Source organism: Neomonachus schauinslandi, chromosome 1 (assembly GCF_002201575.2).
Source record: "Neomonachus schauinslandi chromosome 1, ASM220157v2, whole genome shotgun sequence".
NCBI classification, from domain to species: Eukaryota; Metazoa; Chordata; class Mammalia; order Carnivora; family Phocidae; genus Neomonachus; species Neomonachus schauinslandi.
In genome coordinates, this window is record NC_058403.1 from 53,943,356 (window position 1) to 53,955,962 (window position 12,607).

The window sequence follows — 12,607 nt, forward strand, 5'->3', positions numbered from 1 at the left end:
CTTGGTTTGCTTGGGATGGTTCCAATTAATTTAATGCCTATTGTTTTGACATAATAGTGCCCCCTCTCACTCTCAGCAGTGCCCCAGTCTTGATGATGAATTATATCTTATAGTTAATCTCACCTTCCCTGAATTATTTTTACTAGATTCAAATTTAGCAGGAATCCTCTACATTTATTAAATGTTCCTGGGATGCCTTATCATATAGCTTCTTGGGTAAGACTTCTAGGACTACAGTAACTAAGGAATATCTGATGTATAGCCAGATGAAAATAACAAAGATACATGGTTTCTGATTTTCTTGAGTGGGCAGTTTTCAGAGTTAATGGACTCCTATTGAGTATGGATCCTGGACCACATCACATTTACCTGCTCTGTTTATAAATGCTACATATTCCAAGAAGCCATTTGGGAATCTGCATTTGGAATGAGTGTGCCAGGTATTCTGAAGTGTGCTAAAATTTGAAAACCATTGGTGTAGAAGAAACTGGCTTTCTCAGGCAGATATGTTTGAATTGAACTCCCATCTTTGGAAGGTTGTGTAATCATGAACAAATTACTTTAACAACCAAACTTACGTAAAATGGGGGAAAAGACTACTTGCCTGACAGAGTTAGTGTCCTTAAATGAACATTTATTAGTCTTCATTCCCAAGCTAGCAAACCTTCCATTATTCATTCAATGTGTTGGAATTTACTCCTTGATAAAATTATGAAAGGTCTTTTATCTTCAACTACCCTTATTAAAATGAATGGAGGATAGAAAATTCAGAGAAGATGGCAGAGTAGGAGGAGTCTGAGCTCACCTCATCCTACAGACTGCTAAGATAACAGCTATACCTATGCAGCTAACTCTGAAAATGACTTGAAGACTGGCAGAACAGACCTTTCATAGTCAATTGTAGAGAAGAGGCCACATCAAAAAGGGTAGGTAGGAGGAGTGGAAAAATGGTTGGGAACCAAAACCCCTGTGAGACTAACCACAAATGGGAGGGACACCACAAGCATGGAGAAGCAAAAAGGATCAGACCTCACACTATGTAGCCCAGGAACAGGGGACCAACATTGGGAAGGCAAGTGCCATAACGTGTGGTTTTGAAAACCAGTGGAGTTTAACTTCAGGAGCTTTTAAAATCAGCAGGGCTTAGCATACTGTAAAAATTAGCCACCTTAACTCTGGGAGAGCAGGAAGGCAAGGAAACGGATTCCCTGCCCATAAAGAGCCAGCTTAATAAATAACTTGCCCAAGACAGCAGAAAAGCAGCCTTTGAAAAGAGCCTGGGGTATACGTGAAGGAGATTAATTTACTAATTTCAGAATGTGCACTGGAGGGACAGGGATCTTCACAAGATTTCGCCAGGAAAAACAACTGGCAGGCACCTTTCTCTTCTCCAGCCAGGAAGACCAGACACTTGTGTGAGCCAGTGTTCACACTCTCCACCTATCTTGCTAGCACTGCACGCCCTGCCACTGGGTTTCTCCACAGATTCACCCCATCTAACCCACCTCCCTCAGTAGGCATCCCACACCCTGTAAGCCCCACTGACCAGGATCAGCAACATTCCAAACTGACTCCTGCCTTGAGGAGAGGGGGAGATAACGCCACACACCAGTGTGCCCACAGTTTCACCAACTGAGCCTCTTAGCTGGCTGCACAGGAAGCAAGCTCAGCCACTTCTGCACCTGTTCCTGTGGCAGAGAGGCTAACTGCAGTTGCTTAGTCTGACCACAGCCCACCAATGAAAGCCTCTCAGTTGGCCTTGCAGGGAGCAAGCCCTGCCTTTTGGTGTGCCTGCAACTGGCAGAGAGGCTAATTGCAGACAGCTACCCTGACTGCCAACCCTGCCTAACACGGTGGCCTTGAGAGGCCTCTCATCAGTACAGGGACCAAACCCTGCCTAGTGTGCCCACAGCAGTCAGTGGGTTCATTGCAACAGGCTGACCTAAAGACTAAAGTGGCTTAGCCACAAAAGCAGGGCACAAGCAGCCCACATAAGAGACATTTAATGCCAATGGATTAAAAGAATTAATATTGTTAAAATGTCCACAATACCCAAAGCAATCTACAGAGTCAATGCAACCTTGATTAAAACACCAACAGCACTTTCTACAGAACCAAAATAATACTAAAATTTGTATGGAGCCAAAAAAGACCCCCAAATAGCCAAAGCAATCTTGAGAGAGAAGAATAATGCTAGAGGTATCACAATCCTAGATTTCAAGATATACGCTACAAAGCTATAATAATTAAAGCAGTATGGCACAAAGATAGACACATAGATCAATAGAATAGAGAGCCCAGAAATAAACCCACATTTACATGGTCAATTAATCTACAACAAAGGGGGCAAGAATATACAGTGGGGAAAAAAGTCTCTTCAATAAATGGTGTTGGGAAAACTGGACAGCTACATGCAAAAGAATGAAACTGGGCCACCTCCTTAACACCCTACACAAGAATAAATTCAAAATAGATTAAAGACCTAAATGTGAGACCCAAAACCACAAAACTTCTAGAAGAAAATACATGCAGTAATCTCTTTGACATCAGCCTTAGCAACATTTTCTAGACATGTCTCTAAGGCAAAGGAAACAAAAGCAACAATGAACTACTGGGACTACCAACAAAATAAAAAGTTTTTATATAAAACTTTTTATAATAAAAAGCTAAGGAAACTATTAAAATGAAAAAGCAACCTACTGAATGAGAGAAGATCTTCACAACTGATATATCTGATAAGGGCTTAATATCCAAAATATATAAAGAGTGTATACAACTTGACAACCAAAAAATAACTCAATCAAAAAATGGGCAGAGGACCTCAATAGACATTTTCCATAGAAATACAGATGGCCAACAGACCCACAAAAAGATGCTCAACATCACTAATTATCAGGAAAATGCAAATCAAAACTACAATGAGTTATCACCTTATACCTGTCAGAATGGCTATTGTCAAAAAGATAAGAAATAACACGTGTTGGTGAAAATGTGGAGAAAAAAAATCTTGTGCACTTTTGGTAGGAATTAAATTGGTACAGCCACTGTGGAAAACAGTATGGAGATTCCTCAAAATATTAAAAACAGCAATGCCATATGATCCAGTAATTACTGAGTATTTACCCAAAGAATACAAAAACACTAATTTGAAAAGATATATGCACCGCTATGTTTATTGCAGCATTATTTTTAATAGCCAAGATATGGAAGCAACCTATGTGTCTATCAATAGATGAATGGATAAATATGTGGTATGTGTGCGTGTGCTGGAATATTACTCAGCCATAAAAAGGGATGCATTCTTGCCATTTGTGACAACATAGATGGACCTACACAGTATTCTAAGTGAATCAAGTCAGACAGAAAAAGACAAATACCATATGGTTTCACTTACATTTGGGATCTAAAACAAAACGAATGAACAAACAGAAAACAGACTCTCAAATACAGAGAACAAACTGGTGGCTGCCAGAGAGGAGGGGACTGGGTGAAATAAAGGAGATTTAATAGGTACAAATTTCCAGTTATAAAATATTTAAATCAGTCATGGAGATGAAAGGTACAGCATAGAGGATATAGTTAATAATATTGTAATAACATTGTATGGTGACAGTGACTGCAGTGATCACAGTGGGTATCAAGTAATATATAAAATTCTTGAATCAATGTTGTATACCTGAAACTAAATACAACATTGTATGTTAATTACACCTCAATAAAAATAATAAAACTAATAAAACTAATATAATTATATTAGTTCTACTTCCAGGGACAGGTGGTGACCACAGAATTCCAGAAGATCTTTCTCATGGCTGACTGTCCGTATATCAGACTGGCTGGACTCACCATCAATGTCCAGACTATTGCCCAGCACCTCAAATCCTGGATGAACCTGTATGAGCTAAAGTATGGTTGGCAGATCAAGCCTCGTGAGCATAGTGGCCAACCTCCTCTGAGAAACAGTTTGGCCAATACTACACTTTGGGTTGCTCCCAAAGATCTTTAAGCCCTTCATTGCTCTCTACATCTCATCAGCTGCCCCATGATGAGTGACGACTTTGTGGTCAGCAGCATGTGCAATAAACAAATGTATGGGATGTATGCATCTCTTTGGGAGTCAAACATGAATCCAGAGCACCTGCTTGAAACCATAGCACAAGCCATGCTAAATGTGTGGACCAGGATGCAGTGTGAGGCATGGGAGTCATTGTTCACATTTGTCCTTTTGAAAAGGACAAAACCACCACCAGGAGACTAAAAGCCCAAAGGGACTTATTTTCACACCCCAGAGCCCACTCCAAAAAAAAAGGGGGGAGGGTTCTTACACAAACACACACACACACAGACACACACCTAACATCTCACACAAAAATTAGCTCCAAATTATTAAAGACTTGAAGACCTGAAACCAAAATACTCTAAGAAAACAAAGGCAGTAAGCTCCTTGACACTGGTTTTGTCATTGAATTTTTTTTATCTGACACCAAAAGCAAAGGCAACAAAAGTAAAAACAAATGGGGCTACATCAAACTAAAAAGCTTCTGCAAAGCAAGGGAAACTACCAATGAAAAGGCAACAAACTGAATGGGAGAAGATATTTGCAAATCACATATCTGATAAGGAACTACTATCCAAAACATATAAAGAACTTACACAACTCAAAAACAGCAACAAAAACCAAACAATTAAAAAATGGACAGAGAATCTGAATAGACATTTTTCCAAACAAGACATACAGATGGCCAACAGGTACATCAAGATATATGGTCAATACCACTAATCATCAGGGAAATGCAAATCAGAATCACAGGTATTTCACACATGTAAGTATGGCTAGTATCAAAAAGACAAGAAATAATAAGTGCTGGCATTCACGTAGAGATAAGAGAACCCTTGTACACTGTTGGTAGAAATGTAAATTGGTGCAACCACTATGGAAAACAATGTGGAAGTTCTTCAAAAAATTCAAAGTAGAACTACCATATGATCCAGCAATTCCACTCTGGGTATTTATCTTAAGAAAATGAAAACACTGATTTGAAAAGATATATGCATCCCATGTTCATTGAAGTGTTTTTTATAATAGCCAAGACACGGAAACAACCTAAGTGTCCACCAGTGGATGAATGAATAAAGAAGAAGTGATAAACACACACACACACACACACACTGAAATATTCAGCTATTAAAAAGAATGAAGTTTTGGCACTTGTGACAAAATAAATGGACCTTGAAGGCATTATGCCATGAAATTAGAGAAAGACAAATACTGTATGATCTCTCTTTTATGTGGAATCTTAAAAAAACAAAACAAAACAAAAGTTCGTAGTTACAGAGAACAGACTAATAGTTGCATGTGTGTATGGCGTGGGGGGGGTGTCAAAATGGGTGAAGGTGGTCAAAAGGTATGAATTTCATTACAATCTTAACCTTACATCTAAAGCAACTAGAAAAAGACCAAAGAACAGAGTTAGTAGAAGGAAGGAAATAAAGATCAAAGCATAAACTAATGAAATAGAGATTTAAAAAACTGAGAAGATAATGAAACTAAGAACTGGTTCTTTGAAAAGATAAACAAAATTGATAAACCTTCAGCCAGACTCAAAAATGAAAGAGAATTTACAATTGATACCACAGAAATACAAAAGATCATTTAAAAATGACTATAAACAATTATATGCTAACAAAACAACCTAGAAGAAATGGATAGATCCTTAAAAATATGACATCTTCTAAGACTAACTCAGGAAGAAATAGAAATTTTGAATAGACCGATTACTAGTAATGAAGTTGAATCAGTAATAAAAAGCTCCCAAATAAAAGTCCAGGACCAGACAGCTACACAGGTAAAATACTACCAAACATTTAAAGAAGAGTTAATACCTATCCTTCTCAAACTATTCCAAAAAAAAAAAAAAAGAGGAAGGAATGCTTTCAAGCTCATTCTACAAGGTCAGCTGTACCCTGATACCTAAACCAGATGAAGACCATACAAAACAACAACAACAACAACAACAAACAATTATAAACCAATATCCCTGATTAACAGAGATGCAAAAATTGGCCACAAAATATTAGCAAATGGAATTCAACGATACATTAAAAGGATCGTATTCCATTATCAAGTGGTATTTATTCCAGGGATGCAAAGGGGATTCAATATCTGCAAATCAATGAATCTGGTATATCGTTTTTACAAAATGAAGAATAATCATATGATCATCTAAATAAAAGCAGAAAAAGCATTTGACAAAGTTCAACATCCATTCATGATAAAATTCTCAACAAAGTGGATGTAGAGGGAGTGTACCTCAATATAATAAAGGCTATATATGACAAACCCACAGCTAACAGCATGTTCAATGATGAAGAGTTGAAAACTTTTCCTATAAGATCAGGAACAAGACAAGTCTACTCTCACCTATTTTATTCAACAATAGTATTGGAAGTCCTAGTCACAGCTATTAGGCAAGAAAATAAGTAATAAAAAGCATCCAAATTGGAAAGGAAAAAGTAAAACTGTCACTATTAGCAGATGACAGGATACTATATATTAAAAAACCTAAAGATTCCACAAAAAAAACTGTTAGAACTATTAAATGAGTTCAGTAAAGCTACAGGATACAAAAATCAATATACAGAAATCTGCTGCATTTCTACACACTAATAAACTATCAGAAAGAGAAATTAAGAAAACAGCCCATTAACAATCATATCAAAAGGAATAAAATACCTAGAAATAAATTTAACCAAGAAGGTGAAAGATCTGTACTTTAAAACTATAAAATATTGATGAAAGAAATGGAAGATGACACAAATGAAGGGTAAGATATACTGTGTTCATGGATTAAAAGAATTTTCTTAAAATGCCCATACTGCCTAAAGCAATCTACAGATTAGTATAATCTCTATCAAAATACCAATGGCATTTTTCACAGAACTAAGGCCAATAATCCTAAAATTTGTATGGAACCACAAAAGACCTCAAATAGCCAAAGAATGTTTTTTTTTTTTCAAGATTTTATTTATTTATTTGAGAGAGAGAGAGAATGAGAGACAGAGAGCATGAGAGGGAGGAGGGTCAGAGGGAGAAGCAGACTCCCCGCCAAGCAGGGAGCCCGATGCGGGACTCGATCCCGGGACTCCAGGATCATGACCTGAGCCAAAGGCAGTCGCTTAACCAACTGAGCCACCCAGGCGCCCAAAGAATGTTGAGAAAGAACAAAGCTAAAAGTGTCTTACTCTTGGATTTCAAACTATACTACAAAGCTATAGTAAGCAAAGCAATTTGATACTGACACAAAAACAGATACATAGATTAATGGAACAGAATAGAAAGCCCAGAAGTAAACTCATGCTTATATAGTCAATTAATCTACAACACTGGAGGCAAAAATATACAGTGGGGGAAAAGACAGTCTCTATTATTATATAATAATAAATGGGGCTGGGAAAACTGGACAGCTACATTCAAGAGAATAAAACTAGACCACTTTCTTATACCATATACAAAAATAAACTCAAAATGGATTAAAGACTAAAATCTAAGATCTGAAAACACAAAACTCCTAGAAGAAAACTTGGGCAAGGGCACCTGGGTGGCTCAGTGGGTTAAGCATCTGACTCTTGATTTCAGCTTACATCATGATCTCAGGGTCATGAGATAGAGCCCTGCATAGGGCTCCATACTGGCCATGGAGCTTGCTTGAGATGCTCTCTCTCCCTCCCTCTCTGCCTACCCCCCCACCCTGCCCGCTCTCTCAAATAAATAAAACTTAAAAAAAAAAAAATACACAGTAAGCTCTTTGACATTGGACTTAATGGTATTTTTGAATCTGTCTCTTCAGGCAAGGACAACAAAAGCAAAAATATATAGAACCACAAAAAACTAAAAAGCTTTTGCATGTTGAAGGAAACCATCAGCAAAATGAAAAGGAAATCTTCTCCAAGAAGATATTTGCAAATGATATATCCAATAAGGGGTTAACATCCAAAAAACAATCTAAAGAACTCATAAAGGGGTACCTGGGTGGCTCAGTTGGTTAAGCATTGGACTCTTGGTTTCAGCTTAGGTCATGATCTCACAGTCATGGGACCAAGCCCCATGTCGGGCTCCATGCTCAGTATGGAATCTGCTTCAGATTCTCCTTCTCTCCCCCTTTTCTCCTTCCTCTGCCCCCTCACGCTCTCTTTCTAAAATAAATAAAATCTTAAAAAGAAATCATAAAACTCAATATAAAAAATCCAATTTTAAAAATGGGCAAAAGACCTGAATAGACATTTTCCCAAAGACCTGTAGGTGGCCAACTGGCACATGAAAAGATCCTCACCATCACTAACCATCAAGGAAATGCAAATCAAAAATCACAATGAGATATCACCTCATACCTGTCAAAATGGTCATTATCAAAAAGACAAGAAATAACAAATGTTGGTGAGGATGTGGAGAACGAATGATAACTACACATGTGTGGTGTGACCATTTCTTAATGTACAATTTTAAATAGCAAATCATTATGTTGTACACCTGAAACAAATACAAAATTATATACCAATCAATACATACATACATACATCCACATACATACATACTGACTACTTGAAAATCCCAGGTTGTTTCTTTGGGTAAATGCAGAAGTAAAACAACATTAGAACATTATTATCAGAGGTAGTCATTATTCTAATTCAGAATAAAGCCACAATTACAGTATTCTCACTTCAAAGTTGATGGTATTTGATCAGCACTTTTAAAAGGCAATGTACAAATGTTTCACCTTTTAATTTCAAACATCATATTGCTGTTTATTTACAACATGTCTCCATGGGGTTGTATCATTTTCTTAAACCATGAAATTTTACAACCACTATTAGGATTCCAGTATTACAATAACACAGTTCTGCAGTGTGAATAATCTCTCTGTCAATGTGCTATCTCAGCTCAGAGAAAATAGCAATGGTGTAAGAAACTAGCATCAGAGGCCTTGACTTTGGTCTTGAAACACTATTATATGAAAAAGGCAAGGCTAATTATAAGCTGTAGTTATTAGTTTGCATTATTTCAGTTCAAGAAAAACTTCATTTTCATGCTAACAGCCTATGACAAAAGCCATTTTTCTTCAACTAAAGGAGATCCACTTTGATTGTAATTTCAATTAAGAGTGTATTGTTTTGGGGTGCCTGAGTGGCTCAGTCGTTAGGTGTCTGCCTTCAGTTCAGGCCATTATCCCAGGGTCCTGGGATCTATTAAGCCCCTCATGGGGCTCCCTGCTCAGCAGGAAGCCAGCTTCTCCCTCTCACACCCCCTCTGTTGTGTTCGCTCTCTCTCTCTCTGTCAAATAAATAAAATCTTTAAAAAAAAGTGTATTGTTTCAATAAATTATGAACACATTTATAAAATTATCAGATCATTACAAAATAAACCTAAATAGAAGTTCAAGAACCAACATATATTTATTGAATATGATTTTTTTAGATAGCCAGTGCCTCTCACTGCTCTTAGTCAAGAGTTGACAAGCTCCTTGAGGGCATGACAACAACACAGGTGATTACATTGGATCACGGTCATCATGAGTGTTTATTGAATGTTTGTTATATGAGTACTATTTTTGGCTTTTAGTATATCAAGAGGCATAAGACAAGGTCCCTGGCTGGAAGTAGTTAAGTCTTTTTTTTTTTTTTTTAAAGATTTTATTTATTTATTTGAGAGAGAGAATGAGAGAGAGAGCATGAGAGGGGGAGGGTCAGAGGGAGAAGCAGACTCCCTGCCGAGCAGAGAGCCCGATGCGGGACTCAATCCCGGGACTCCAGGATCATGACCTGAGCCGAAGGCAGTCGCCCAACCAACTGAGCCACCCAGGCGCCCCAAGTCTTTTTTTTTTTTTTTTAAGATTTTATGTATTTATTCATGAGAGACATAGAGAGAGAGGCAGAGGGAGAAGGAGGCTCCCAAGGAGCAGGGAGCCCGATGCGGGACTTGATCCCAGGACCCTGGGATCATGACCTGAGCCTAAGGCAGACGCTTAACCATCTGAGCCACCCAGGCACCCAGAAGTAGTTAAGTCTTAAGTGGAGAGCAAGCATCTCAACTTCTCAAAGATGGCTAGTATTATAATGCAACATACATTTAGTGCCAAATGAATGACACAGACAGGTGCTATTATAAGAGTTTGGTCATTGTGAGCTGGGAGAATCAGAGTTTCTCCCTGAAAATGGAGAAACAAATTACCTCTTGCTGATTTTCAATCACATTAGGACCTTACCTTAGGTACTCTCCACATGAAACATTCTTTCCTTAGACTACATGTTTCACTCTTGCACTCTTTCAGTTCTCTGCTCAAATGTGATCTCAGAGTAGTTTTCCTTGAGTGCCACAATGAAAACAGACCTCTTCTCTACCACAGATACCTTCCCCCCTTTTAATCTGAAATTCAGTTGTTTACTTGTCTATTGTCTTTTTTGTAATACAAGTTTCATGAGAACAGAAATCTTGCTTTGTTTATTATTATTTGTCCATTGCCTGAAATATTATCTGCCATAATATAGGTATTCAGTTAATATTCATTGAGTAAATGGGTCTTGTGAATCAAATGGAACTTATATAAGAGGACAGAGTAGCCATTCTAGGCAAGGATAATGACTTGAAAAATAAGTGCAACCTAGAGAGGGCTTTCAATCATGGTCTATAGATGACTTTCTATATTCTCCCTGGAAATTTCAGTGAAACCTGGGATACTTATAATATCACTGATAGAGCAAATGATTGGGCTTGCCACTATTGTAATAATCCCCAGTCAGTTTGTAGCCAGTGAACCTTTTCCTGGGTCTTCCAATTATCCCTGAGCATACAGAATAAAACTCATCAAAGAGGACTTGGTTAGATCTCCAGAAATAAAATTTTACAAAGGATAGGACAAAAATGTTGATGAGATGTTCAAAATGATTGGCTTATTTTTCAGGATTTCCATGAACAAAAAAGAAAGACTAAAAATTATGATGAAGATGAAAATGAAACCAAGGTATAATTTATTAAGGTTGATTAAAACTTTTTTTTTCCCAAAACCATATGACAAAAAATTTACTCAGATTTCACCCCAACTACTGCTTGATAAGTAGGTATCTGCCAATCTTCTCTTCCCTACCAGGCCTAAGTAGACAAAATCTCACAAAATGGATGAAAAGCCACTGATGGAATTACACACCTAACTGCTCTTCATTAATTGTCAGCATCAGTGCCACCCAATCTATGCCATGAGACCATCCCCGGTCTGGTCTATTTGTTAGTAAGAGTCTACATATCTTCCTTTGGGATAGGAAGCAGACAGGATCTTCTCACTTAGTGTTCTGAATGGTTAAAGCTCATCAAAGGCTGATTTATGATAGTAAGGGGCAGCTACCACAGAGTGAGACTACACACCAACATATTGTAGCTTTCACAGAATTTTACTAATACTAAACTATTTTAACAGTATTTTTTATTAAGAAAGTAATGCATACTGAATACAGCAAATTTCAAACTATAGAAACATAGGAGAAAAAAATACCATCTCTAGTTCCACCCTTAGAGTATTTTCTACTCCAGTTTTTATGTACATATAATCTTGCTTTTAAATCTATATTTAATGCAAAATATCAGTATGTAAACATAACAGTAATGAAAAATTTTAATGATCACTCTCAGTTCCTTGCTCTCATAAATCTGTTACTGAACTAATTTTTTCTAGTTCTGATCTATATGCAAGTGGCTACTGAGGTACAACTGTAGCATCAGTACAGCTTTTTAATGTTGTTTTTGTCATTTCTCATAGTAAGAAAAATCTGTTGCTGTATAAACACAGGGATGAAACCAATACATCCGAATTAAAATTTTGGTGCCCTGGAGAGTCATCCTTAGAGCTCCAATTTTTAGTCTTTGATTTGGGAAAAATATTTTTCAGTTTTTCTTAGGGTAAATGGTTACTGACATGAACTTGATGATTTTCCAGATTTAAATTTACTCAGTCTAATGGTATATATAATAATGGGGTTTGGTATTTGTCTTATATAGTTTCTTACCTCGTCTTCATTTCTTTAGGATCTTTTGGACATAGCAAGACTTCTTTTTCCTTCTGGAATTGATTTAAAGTGAATTAAAATTGGATATAAGCAAGGTTTAGATTTTTCTTTATATTTAATATATTTTGTTTATACATCTTACATTCTTTTTGTTACTTCTTATTTCAGAAAAAGTAATTGGCTCCTTCTAAAACTGTTGCTTCATTTCTGAGGCATTACCATATTCCCATATTTTGACTGAATATAAATTCAAAGTTTTTTCCTTAGAAATAATTATTTTAAAATGTTATAACTACATATTATTTAATAATGGATTTAGAACTAATAAACAACCACAACTTAAAGTATTCAACGTACCAGACAAAAGATCCTTAGAGAAGCAGGACTGACATTCTCCATACATTTAGAATTTAGGGTTTATAAAATTAGAGATTTCTTTAAAAGGAAATAAAAATGTATTTTAAATCTTCTACATATGGTTTTTGCTGAAGTTGGTATCACTAACACTTTAGTTGAGAAAAACTATAAAAATTGGATAAAAAATGTTTTAAAGACA

General features: G+C 36.7%; 1 pseudogene; it reads left to right on the plus strand.

Moving 5' to 3' along the window:
* Positions 1–985: 985 nt before the first annotated feature.
* Positions 986–12,228, plus strand: LOC110582682 (annotated as a pseudogene).
* The last annotated feature ends 379 nt before the right edge of the window (positions 12,229–12,607 follow it).